Below are 13,284 nucleotides of genomic sequence, written 5' to 3' on the forward strand. Positions count from 1 at the left end.
TTGTAAGCTGCCAGTTGACTTGTGCTTATCAGGAAAACTGGATGAAAATAAGAGAAGCCCAAAAACTGCAGAGCTTTTGGAGAGGTATCAACTCTGGCAGTGCAAATTTGGTGAGGCAGCAGGAATGATGCATGCATTGCTCTGTCGCTGAGCTGGGATTTATGTTGGTGGCAGGACCCACTGTTGCTTAATGAACTACAGCAGATTCATAAATTAATCATTACTGTGTAATAGATCAGAACTACTGACTCCTGTGGAAAAAAACTGCCATTGATACAGGGTGTAAGCAAGAACAGCATGTTTTTTGTTCGTGTGTGTTTTAAAGTAGGCCGTCCAACTTGGAATTTGTGCAGCTGGGATATCTGGTTTAAAAAGAAATGGTATCACATACCCTTCCGCGTTTCAGATGAAAATTAGAACTTGTGACTAAGCCCACATTTGCCTAGGAGCACATTCCATTAAACTCATTGGGGCTTTACTTCTGTGTCAACATGTTGGCATTGTAGAGACTGAAGATGTATCTACACTGTAGAAATAAAGCATCTTGATACCACTTTAACTGTTGTGGCTCCACACTATGGCATTCTAGGATTTGTGGTTTGGTGAGGTATTTGGTCTTGACTGTCAGCTCTGATGGCTCAGCAAACTAGAGATCCCAGGATTGTGTAGCATAGAGTCATAACACCTTAGAAGCTGTGAATCTGCTTTATATCTGCAGTGTGGATACACCCAGCCTCCAATCTTTTGCCTGCCCCTTTCCCCAACAGCTGTCTGCTTCCTTCAACCCTTAAAGGAACCACAATCTAGAGTGACACACAATTTTGACAGGTCTATGTCATGCTTTGGATATAAAGCCTTGGTTATTTCAACAAGAATTGGGGTGGAAATCTGGAAAACATTCATGACTATTTCAGGGGATGTCAGCAGAACTGAAGCCATTCACTATCTTTCTTCTTATCTTTAAAAAGATAAACATATTGCTTTGAGAACTGAGGAAGCAGCTAGGTGAGCTTATAGAACAGTGGTTCCCAAACTTCGATTCTCCAAATGTTTTGGACTTCAGCTCCCACAGTTTCTTACTGTTGGCCAACTTGGCTGGGACTTCTTGGAACTGAAGTCCAAAACATCTGGAGGACCAAAGTTTGGGAACCACTAGTATAGAACATGGTGAAGGGTGCCTGTTACCTAGTTGTGTGACAGGCAGCATTTGCGGAAGCCTCCTCTTCTACACAACCATTAAAGTACAGGAGTTCTTCACAGATTTTAGTGTGGCAACACTATGTGGCAGAGTCTCTTTCTTCGGCGGTTTTTAAACATAGGCTAGATGGCCATCTGTTAGAAGTGCTTTGATTGTGTCTTCCTGCATGGCAGAATTGGGTTGGACTGGATAGCCCTTGTGGTCTCTTCCAATTCTGTGAATCCAAGGCCGGTTACACACCGGCACTTTAGTGCGTGACGAGCACGCACTAGGGTTACAAAAGGGCGGTGCTTCTGCACCGCCCTAACCCTAGTGCATGCTCGTCACGCACTAAACGGCGGCGGCCCTTCCATACGGCCGGCGCCGTGAGGATGTCACGGCCGCACCGCCTCTAGATGGGCCGGCGCGGACATGACGTCCTCAATCCACGGCAGGGCGCCTAGGGCGCCCTTTCCGCAGACCAGGAAGGAGCTCTGTTTCGGAGCTCCTTCCTGGTCCGCGGCGCCGCTTTGCTTCGCTGGGTGCAGCCTTCAGATGGCTGCGCCCAGCAAAGCAAGGGAGAAAGGGGCCAAGCGGCCCCTTTCTCCCCCTCCCCGCCGCCGCAGGGTGTCCTTGGGGCTTGAAGCCCCAAGGACACCCCTTTTCAGGCTGCGGGGAAGCGGCGTTTTGCTGCTTCCCCGCAGCCTGAAAAGCAGCGGATCGGGGCCTCAGCGGCTGCCGGTGTAACCGCTGAAGCCCCGATACTCCGGGGAAAGGGGTGGGTCCAGACCGCCCCAAATGGGCGGTCTATAACCCGCCCATGATTCTATTATCCACCCTTGTCACAGATATATATGTGTGTGTGCGTGTGTGTATACATACATATACATTTTTAATATTTATATTCTTTTACTTTATCAAAATAAAGCTCATTTCCAAGTAGGTGTTTATTATCAGTGTTATGGAAATAAATTACAATTTATTCCTGTAGTCAAGATGGTGCTTTGATTTAAGTGAGTTTAAAATACAGAAGCGCTGCACCAAAGAAGTGGTGAAAAGTCGCCTCCACCATGGCTTTTTGAGGCTACTTTTTGTGTCACTGAAATGCCAGATCGGGGCTGCTGCGTGTAGTTGCCACAGCCCCAATCTGGCAACAAAAGAGGCGGCTGCAGGCTGACCCTTAGGGGTGGTCTGTTCAGCCCTAAGGAATAAAGAAACTGGGCATGTAAGTTATTTTGATTATTTGAGTATTTGCTTTAAAAACTATACCCACTAATTCAAAGCATCAAATGACACATTAAAAATGATAAAAGCTGATGAAATGGCCTGTCTCGTGTGCCAAACTAACTCATGGGGCTTTGAGGATGAATATGACTTGGGTGAGTTGGAGGTTCCCTGTACTCCTTCAGCAACAAAATATCTTCAACCAGTTCTAGTGAGCATATTCAGGTTCCTTGCAGCTCTAATGGAGAATTGCATTTCCTTGTGATACAACTGGGGAAAGTACTTGTTGGCTATTTTTTCCTGCTTCCCAGGAATCACCTGTTCTATATCTCTTTGCAGACATTGGCTTCAGGCTAATATTTTTCATTTTCAGTCCCAGGATGCTGGCTAGACCTGTCTCAAAGCATGTGCTCTCTTGCTGACCTTTGTTGTCTTTTTGATGTCTACATTTTGTCCTTTTATTGTGCTGGCTTTGACTGTTTTCAGTTCCTCATCCTTTTATTTGGAACAAACTTGTCACCTCATATATATTTATCTCTTATCCTTCATAAGTTTTTAGGTTGTGTTTAATCTAGCAAGGGAACTTGAAGGCAGAAGGAGGCTTACTCTTGTACAACCAACACAGGTGGCTATATTAATCTGAACTCTTGTGTGATAGATCCAGGTTGGCCTTTCAGTTCCAGACGTTGGGTTACTATCACTCAACGTGCCCATATACCCTTAAGATCTTTCTATTGATCTGATACTCAGTCTTCAAGGTGACCATTATACTGAACAAGTCGCTGTGTTGATCAATGGGCTCTCTGTAATAAAGTGCGACCCGTTTTCCTTCTTAGTCAAGGCCTGCAAAATTGAGAGTCTTAAAAACCTTTTTAAAAAGTATACTTTTTTAAACCAGTTTTATACCAGTTTGGCATTCTACATCCAAAAGTGACCTCAGATTTAATCAATCACATACAGTTTTCTCACAACTTGCTTTGTCGTTCTAATTTTGTAATATGTGACTGAGGATGCTCCTGCACTGACAAAAAAATTGGCCTCACCTTGCATTTTTCTTGTCCACAGGGACCCCATGGCAACCCCATTAAACTAGTCTAACCTGCTACCAATGCAGGAAGTCCAGTACTGTCGTATCACTGGTAGCCTGAATCCATTGGCTTCTTTGTTAGTCTGTTTTGTTGAACAATCACACTTAGCAGTTCATGCCATAAAATCAAAAATGTATATTGGAGTGGCACATGAAAGCCTGGAAGTTACTCCAATCCAAATAAGAATGCAGAAAAGGTAATCTGGATCTCCACAAAAAATGAGTGAACATACGTTAATAGTATAGAAAAGTTTGGCTCCTTCCGCACTGCAGAAATAATCTGGTTTGACATCACTTTAACTGCCGTGTAAGAGCTCTGGTGACACAATAAACCACACTTCTCAGAATTCCATATTATTGAGCCATAGCAGTTAAAATGGTGTCAAACTGGATTTTCTCTGCAGTGTGAAGGCAGTCTTTGAAGTACTAGGAGGCTCTCCACCTATGGATACATATTCAAGGCTGCAATGAGTAAAATTAACCACTGGGTGGCATTACTGTTCCATATGAAACCAAATCCCTTCCTAAGCTAACAGTCTGGCAAAGTTTTCTACAGGAGATTCAGATTCAGACCTATGGCAAAATGTCCATTACAAACTGAGATATTACTATATAATGGGCCCTTGGTATCTGCTAGGGCTAGGTTCCAGGAACCGTGGATACCAAAATCAGCAGATGCTCAAATCCCAATATAATAAAATGGTATCCCTTACATAAAATGGCAAAATTAGGGTTTGCTTTTTGGAATATATATATATATATATATATATATATATAGAGAGAGAGAGAGAGAGAGAGAGAGAGATAGTATGGTTGAATCTATGGATGTAGAATCCATGGATATGGACCAAACTCTTCGTAGCGTGAGACAAAGAAGGCACATGAAAGGCAGAAAATAAAATTTCAAGATCAAACATTAGTACTGGCAATATTATCACTGCAGGCTACCATTGGCAATGCAACTAAGTCTGCATCCACACTCCAGATATAATCCAGCTTGTCACCACTTTAACTGCCATGGCTCAATTATATGAAATTCTAGGAAATGTTGGCGCAGGACAAACCGCCCGAAAAGGATGGCCTACCGGTGGCCTAATTTCCTCCAGAGGGAAGCCCCAGCCGCCAAACTGTGTGGCTTCCCTCCAGAGGAAAAAGAGCCTGGAAAAAACGGGTTCTTTTTGCTCTGCAGGGCCGAATCGTTATGTAAGTGCCGCACGGCAATGTGCAAATGCTGCGTGGCACTTATGTAACAATGGAGCCATGTACATGGGACGCCGCCATTGTTACGTCGCCATGCCATGCTAGGGTTAGGGACTGTGCAGTTGCCGCATGGTCCCTAACCTTAAAATAGGTGCCAGTATGGCGCATTTGCACAGTCTGTACCACACCATAGTTTGTTGTGGCACCAGAGCTCTCTGACCAAGAAGGCGAAATATCTCACAAAACTACAATTCCAAGGATACCATAGGATGGAGCCATGGCAGTTAAAATTGTGTCAAGTTGGATTTGTTCTGCAGTGAGGATGCAGCCTAAGAGAATCATTGCTGACCTCTCTAGAAATTTGTAGTTGATCTTTTGGGAAGAAGCGGTTGCTTTGGAGATGGTTAGGAAGTGTGGGTAGGTGGGTGGAGGGATGAACTGTAGCAAGCAAAGTGAAATTTAAAATAGATGGAAATGATCCTAGGACATTAACATCATGTTCCAGAGCATGCTAATCCATAAGGTTCAAGAGCCACAGAGGACCACTAATTTTTTTTAAAAAAAAATCTCCCAATTGGTTTTCTATGCTCAGGGAATTTAGCAGAAGTAAGGAAATTATGTCCAATTAGATTCCTCCACCTAAAACCATTCCACCTAAATAACCTAAAAGTACCAGATCCTATCTGAATGTGGAAGCTATGCAGGGTCAGTCCTAGTTAGTATTTGGATGGGAGACCATCAATGAATCCCAGGTCCTATTGGCAATATTTCAGAGTAAGGAATTGGCAAAACCACCTCTGGGTATTCCTTGCTTAAGAAAACCTTGTGAAATTCATGGGATCGCCTCAAGTCAATGGGTGATTTGAAGGCACACGTGGACACCAAAAATGCCTAAAACCATTCGGGCACAGTACCAAAAATGGTATATCATTCGGGCACAGAACCAACTGCGTCTGAAAGATTTTAAGTGTCCATATGTGCATTCAAATCACCTGCTAACTTATGGCGTCCCCATAAGCCATTCTGAGTCCCAGTTCTTTAATTTAAGAATTTAAGATTTAAGTGGGATTCACAAAGCACAAAAAGACTTCTCAGCTGCACCAAATGAAGGGGAAACCTCAGCAGTACTAGCAAAAGCAGAAATGTTAAATATAATGTCCACTCCATTCCTCAAAGAGGCTTCAGTGCCCTGTGGGTGATGAATACATTCTGGTTTCTAGTCCAAACTTTAAAGCAGCTATCCTGGGAACTTAACCCATCTGGGAAACAAGGGTCAGCATCATGGAGCGTTCCTGTAAATTCAGGCTAGAAACCAGAGTGGATTCACTGCTCCCTCTGTCATGGAAACCAACCATCACCACTCCACCTATAAAATGGAGTGGAAAAGGACTAGTAAATTGAAACAACCCAGAGTTTGTTGAATATTAGAATTTAAGCTTCTGCCTTGTTACTGGCACAAAGGGATCAGCAGGAAGATTTGCTTGTGTGTTAAAATGTGCCCAGTTGTCTTGCATGGGCTGCATCCACACTGCAGCAATAATCCTGTTCCACACCACTTCAGCTGTCATGGCTTCATGCTATGGAATTCTGGGAATTATCCTTTCTTGCATTATCATTTGTTGAAGCACCAGAACAAAGCTCTGGTGCCACAGCAAACTACAGATCCATGAATTCAATACCATGGAGCCATGACAGCTAAAGTGGCGTCAAACTGAATGATTGCTGCTGTGCTGATGCAGCCACAGATTCAGAGTAGGGAGTGTTTGGGCAGTGACACATTCTTAGGCTTTCTTGACATCAGCATAAGCTGAATAGGACTCTCAGGAGGTGCAGAAGGAATACAAGGACAAATCTGGAAAGAAGAGATTAAGTTTATGTATTTTTCATTTGTTGTTGTGTGCCTTCAAGTTGTTTCCATCTTACGGCAACCCTAAAGTGAACCTAGCACAGTCTTTTCTTGGCAAGATTTGTTCACATAGGGTTCTGCCATTGCTTTCCTTTAAGGCTGAGAGAGTATGACTTGACCAGGGTCGCCCAGTGGGTTTCATAGCTGAGCTGGGATTCAAACCCTGTTCTCCAGAATCATAGCCCAGTGCTCCAACCACTACACTGTGCTGGCCTTTATAAACCACTTAGTCTTAAGATTTCAGAGTTCAACAGCAATGAAACACACTGCCTAAAGCATTTCATAAAATCAATATACCTTAGGAACATCACCCATAAGAGTAAGTATATATGAGTGCCTAGGCTAATCCCTGCAAAAATAGGGATATATTAGGTACGTGCTTAAAAATGCAAGGTGACATGATGCATATTGGGACAAAACATTTCCACTATGCCTATGGACTGACAGGTTGGATGTGAGCTGACTGACCAAAAAATTTGGAGATAACTCAGGAAAATATTGAACTAGTAGGAAGCTGCTGTAAAAAAAATCCGTGTTGGGCTAATTAGAAAAGGTGGCAAAAGTAAAACCAACAGTGGCATATTGCTCTCATACAAATAGTTCAAGCACATTTGGAATGCTACAGCTGAAAAACAATACTATAGAACTACAGTAGATGAGGCAAGTAAAATAAGAATTCATAAAAATCCATTAACTGGTCAGTCTTTTCTTCCTTCCCCTTATAACTACTCTTCTCATAGTTTCTTTGAAGACAGAGGCTGCTGTCATACTGCAGAATCAATGACTTTAACAATCATGGCTCCACTCTATGGAAACCTGGGATTTGCAGTTTGTCGTGCCACCAGAGCTCTCAGACAGAGAAGGCTAGATAGTTCACAAACCTACAAATCCCAGAATTATATAGCATTGAGCCATAGCAGTTAAATCAGTTTCAAACTGCATTAATTCTGCAGTGTAGGTGCAGCCAGAGAGATCTATGTCCTGGCTGGAAAATCCTCTTGTACCTTTGAAGGAAACAAATGTAGTAGGAGTTCCCTCCCAAGTTCTGCAAAGCGGGATTGACTAAGAAGAATGCTTATAGACAACATCATGGCATGGACTGGTTTCAGAAAAGGAGGCAGGGTCCTTTGGGCATGGAACAACCCAGTAATGGAGACATCATGTGAAACTGATGGTCATGCAGCTTAACTCGGAGAGCTAGCCTACACATAAAGCAAGATAGTATAGTGTTTCCTGGACTGTTTCATTTCAGGCTGCAAGTAGATCTGAGGCGTTGGAAAAGGAGAGGGAGTGTGTGTGTTTGTGTCTTCAAGTCACCTTGTCAACTTATGGCAACCCCATGAATTTCATAGGGCTTGCTTAGTGAAGCAGTACTCAGAGGTATTGTATATACTCGACAGATTATGGTCTTCCTTTTCACCAGGGCATAGTTCCTTTTAAAATAAGAATTAAAGTACAGCACTTACATTGATCCATGGATAAGTCGACTTGGGGACAATTTTTTGACTAAAATTTCTAGACTTATACATGAGTATATACAGTAGTTTTGCCTTTGCCTTTCTCTGAAATATAGCCTACAGAGCATGGGATACTAATCTGGGGTGACCCTGCTTAGCTTCCAAGATCAGACAGAACCATGTACTCTTAGGATATTTAGGCCGACTGGTTTTAGGTGGGAGAACCTAATGAGATCATATATTTTTCTGGATGTAGCCTACAGCACATAGTATTCCATGGTGGTCCCGCCATCCTAAGTGTTAACCAGGCCTGGTGTACCTTCATGCATACAGACACTTTACATGCCAAGGAAAAGGCAGGCTATAATACTCAAGTTGCACTTTTTCTTGCACAGGGAGGGGTTGTTGGCTTTTTTCTTTTACATAATCTGGCAGTTTGAAAGGGTCCTATTGAAGAAATGCTGCTGAAGATGTAGATCAGGTTTCAGTCTCCCTAAAAAGAAGGGAAAGGGGGACCGATAGTGCCAGAGCAGCCAACCTATCCTGCCTTTGTGTGCAGGTTAAATATCATTGCTGCTTTCCTTGACGCCTTGCAGTAAGTAGGTCATTGTTTCTAGTGGAAATTCTGTCATGTAGGACAAGGTTAATTGCACTGTGCATCACAATGCGTTAATAGGCTGCTGTTATCTTTAGACATGGCAAAGACAGTATTACCATTTGTCAGCACCGTCACTTTCTTCAGGTGTCATTTTACCCAAGATAGGGAATGTTAAAGGACAGGGTGAAAGTGATAATAGAGACTCCAACTCCTGCAGGCACAATTTCTGATTGAATGACAACTGCCTGATACTGGGGATGGGGCTGCTATTCAGGGTTGCTTATTCTTTGGGCAAACAAAGGCCTGGTTTTTTTTTTTGGGGGGGGGGGCAGTGGGTGACATTCAGTTCTGTAAAAGTCATTCCTGGGAAGGATTTGATCCAAAAGCAGATCTAGCCTTCCATTTTTACAAATCCAAATGGCAACAGGAGGAGCAAACCTTGCAAAGGCTACTACAACTCCCAGAATCCTCATATGACCACTAGTCATACTAGCTGGTTATTCTGGGAATGGTAGTCCTAAAAAACAATTTTTCCAAGCTCTGAGCAATGTGCAATTACTGTTCATTGCTTTGGCAAGCTTGGCATTACCAATCTGTTCATCCCCACTGCATTTGTTCTCTCCACCCAAATGCTTATACAGTAGTTCCTCCACATTTGCTGGGGTTAGGGGCACAGGACCCCCGTGAAAGTGGGGAAACCACAAATAAGAAAATATGACTTTTTAAACTTGGTTGATGACCTCTCTAGGAATCTCTAGGTCCTCCAGTACAACTCTACGGTCAACATTTGGCAAAAATAGAATCATGCAGGAGGATCTATAAATGCCTAGAAAAGTAGTTTTTTGTGAGTTTTTCAGGCTATGTGGCCATGTTCTGGAAGAGTTTCTTCCTGACGTTTCGCCAGCATCAGTGGCTGGCATCTTCAGATTCTCTAAAGATGCCAGCCACAGATGCTGGCAAAACGTCAGGAAGAAACTCTTCTAGAACATGGCCACATAGCCCGAAAGACCCACAAGAAATGATGGATGCCGGCCATGAAAGCCTTCGGCTTCACACCTAGAAAAGTGTTTTCTTCAGTAATCTCTGGATTCTCCAGTGCAACTCTATGGTCAATTTCCAGCAGAATCCCTCTGAAAGACCTAGGGATTCCTAGAGAGGACATATTAATCAAATCTGCAAATAATCAAAACCGCAATAGTCAAAGCTGCAAATGTGGAGAGCCGACTGTACTTATTTATACCATTTGACAGTGATAGATGTTGGTTTGTCTAGCTGGGTCCTCTGGGAGTTAAAGTCCCAAACACTTGGAAGACCAAAGTTTGGGAAACATTGCTGTAGCATCACTGCACTCCATGAATCGTTTCCTTTTCCATAGGTCCTTACAAAATTATTATTTAACTTTAAGATTTGGTGCCTGGGTTTTCTTCCCCTCCCTTTCCTTCCCTTCCTATACCTTTTTTCTCTTATGTTGTGTCTGCCTAGACTATAATCCTCTAGACAGGAAGTGTCTTGTTTTCGTTCACTGTAAGTTAACCACTTTTCCTTTTTGTAGGGCAGTAGAGGAGAATACAGATGCTTTAAATTATATATTGTGTAACATAATTGATGGATTGTTTCAACCCTTAACACTTATCTTTTTCCATTCCCCCCCCCCCCCCCCCGTAGGGCAAATACTTGAAGATGTTTATATAATGGTCCAAAAAGTTGTTTCTTGAGTGACAAGAAACTCTGATGAGAAGAATCCTACACTGCCAAGAATCTTTGCAGTTTAGGACTTATTCTACACAAAATGTGCATGTGGTTGTTTTGCATAGAAAACAGCATCTTCTGTGCAGAAAATAGTATTTTTACAGAGTAATAATATTTTCTGTATGTAAAATGTTGTTTCCTGTGTGCAAAAAGAAAGAAAGAAAAAAAAACTCATGAAAATTTTGTTCAGAATAAGTCTTAAATTGTGAATAATCTTTGAAAACTGCAGTTTTTGAAAGTTTTTTTTTTTGCAGCGAGAAGAACATTGCTAAAATTACTCATTGCTTCTTTCAAGAAGAAAATTAGTGAAAACATCACACCCCTACTCTTTTGGAATGCCTTTGTGAATTGAATTTCTCTGTTAACAACTTTACTTTCTCAGTGTCTCTATGTTTAAATATCTGACACGGAACTTGGCATATTCAGAGTTTGCTTGAAGAAGTTATCAGGGGCCATGCTGGCTAGGAGATACTGGAACTTGTTGCTTAAAAAACAATGTGTTTAAGCTCTGCTTATCCTGAATCAGGTTACTGATGTGCCCTACTATTTTCTGTTTTGGGTTGTTTAATATCTTATTATATGCAGCCTCAGATATAACACAAGAAACACTCTGATAGGCAATTTCAGCTAGCCATGTCTCTGTTGAGTGTACCTGTCTGATATGTTTTCAGACACATCATTGTGCACACTTTACATTTCTATGTGTTGTACGCTTTACAACGTAACATGTGAGAATTCCAAATGTCTACTGTAAAATTCGGGAAATGGTATCATTAGGAACAAAGGAGACATTGTGGATACCTCTGAGATCTTATATTTCTTCAAGATAAGAGAGCAATTAAGTTCCTAAAAGTTATGAACATCTTCCACTAGATGGCACAGTTCAGATTCTTTACCATCATTAACTATGTGTAGTAACAGAGATGTTGCATTTCCTGCAGCTCTGCCTTTTGATACAGTTTAATTGAATTGCTTTATTTATAAACCAAGAGTAGGTGAAGTGTGGCCCTCCAAATGTTGTTTGGCTGCAACTTCCAGCATCCCTCACCATTGGCTATTCTAGCTAGAGCTGCTGGGCATTGAAGTCTAACAATATCTGGAGGATTATACTCCTCTTCTGGTTTAAGCAGACATTTATAAGCAACAGCTGCATCTTGAGATGAATGGAACTTCAGAAACAACGTTCTATATTTCTGTTCTGAAGGTTCTGTCAGTAATGGGTTTTCAAGAAACTCATTCAGGGAACTATGACACACCAAATGTTCTTATTTGGATCCTGGTACCGAGACTGGCTCTGAACCCAGACACCAAAGACAATCCAAATATCCAAATAGAAAGCCAGGAAAATAGTTTATTGGGGATGGACTATATCTCCCCAAATCGTCTAGTGAGCACAGGCATGTTGTCAGTGGTATTTCTGGAGATATAGAGGCTGTAGAGATTGGTGGCCTTGGGGCAGAGTGGAGGTGTGGCATCCGCATGACGCACCCCTGATGCTGCCTTGATGCTGCTGTCACACATGGCGGGTGGCATCACAGTGCCCCTTTGGTGTGGCATCCAGATGACGCAGCCCCAAAAGGAGCACCAGAAAGTGCTGCTGCTACAGTAAAAGCGCCTTTTCCCCGGCATGAAAAAGGAGCGGCATTTTGCCGTTCCTTTTAGTGTTGGGGAAAAGCCAGATTGGGGCCACAACATGTAGTTGCCATGGCCCAGATCCAGCATTGAAAGGGGCAGCAGTAGGCTGCTCCAAAGGGGCTGTCTGTTTAGCCCCATAGTCCCCAAAAGTAACTTTTCAAACATGTAACTTTTCAAACATGTAACTTTTCAAAACTAAAAGCTCCAAAGGGCGCTGCTTAGTAAGATGTTTCTCCCTGTGCCAAGTCTGCTGTAGGTGAGAGGCCCTTAAAGACCTCTGTTTGCCAGCAAAAAGGAGGAGGTTGGGTGGGGAAATCATCCTGAGAGATTATATATGAGTCAGCAGCTAACCCTCATCAGAACAGGTTATCTGTATTTGGACCTAAATGGAGTTCTGGAGGATTTGCCTCTGAGTACTTTTGCTTTTTAGCTTCTCACCTTCAAGGAAGCAAAACCTTAGTAGTAGTAGTAGTAGTAGTAGTAGTATGTGCCTTCAAGTCTTTTGTTAACTTATGGCAAGCCCCAGAGGCATCACTAGGTTGCACCAGGTTAAACCCTAGAACAGTGATGGTGAACCTTTTAGAGGCCGAGTGCCCAAACTGCAACTCAAAACCCACTTAGTAATTGCAAAGTGCCATGTCCCTCTGGCTTTCTAGTAACAAACTCTGGCAAACTTTGTGCTGGGGCGATGGCACATGTGCCCACAGAGAGGGCTGTGAGTGTCACCTCTGGCACGTGTGCCATAGGTTCGCCATCACTGTCCTAGAAGGAGTGTCATCCAGCGGGGCAGTACACCTGGAGGGACTAGCATGGTGACTGGGTGAACAAGAAAGGGGGTCACTTCCCAGCAGCTGCACTGGACTCTGATGGCTTTCTGCTGGGGTGCCTTCAGGGTCAGGTGCAGGAGCTTTAGAGAGCAGCCAATTGGACTCTGAAGGCCTTTTGGACAACCCATTCTGGACAATAATGTTGCCCTCTCAAGGACCATTTAGTCGCCTACAGACAGCCTCAAACAGTTACTTACCTACAGGAGGACACACAAGAGAGATGTAGACACTGGAACAAAGCCTTACCACAAACCCAGGTGCCAACTCTGCCCACTATCTATTCAAGAAATGTCATCACAGGACCTAATGATATCACCTACAATATTAGAGGGACTTTCACTAGCTCATCCGCCAATGTGATTTATGCCATACTCTACACTGGGCAAACAGGCTGGTCCCTGCACCAGAGGACAAATGGGCATAA

Source organism: Sceloporus occidentalis, unplaced genomic scaffold, assembly GCF_023333645.1.
Source record: "Sceloporus occidentalis isolate IW3139 unplaced genomic scaffold, rSceOcc1.0.p SCAF_2, whole genome shotgun sequence".
Taxonomy (NCBI): domain Eukaryota; kingdom Metazoa; phylum Chordata; class Lepidosauria; order Squamata; family Phrynosomatidae; genus Sceloporus; species Sceloporus occidentalis.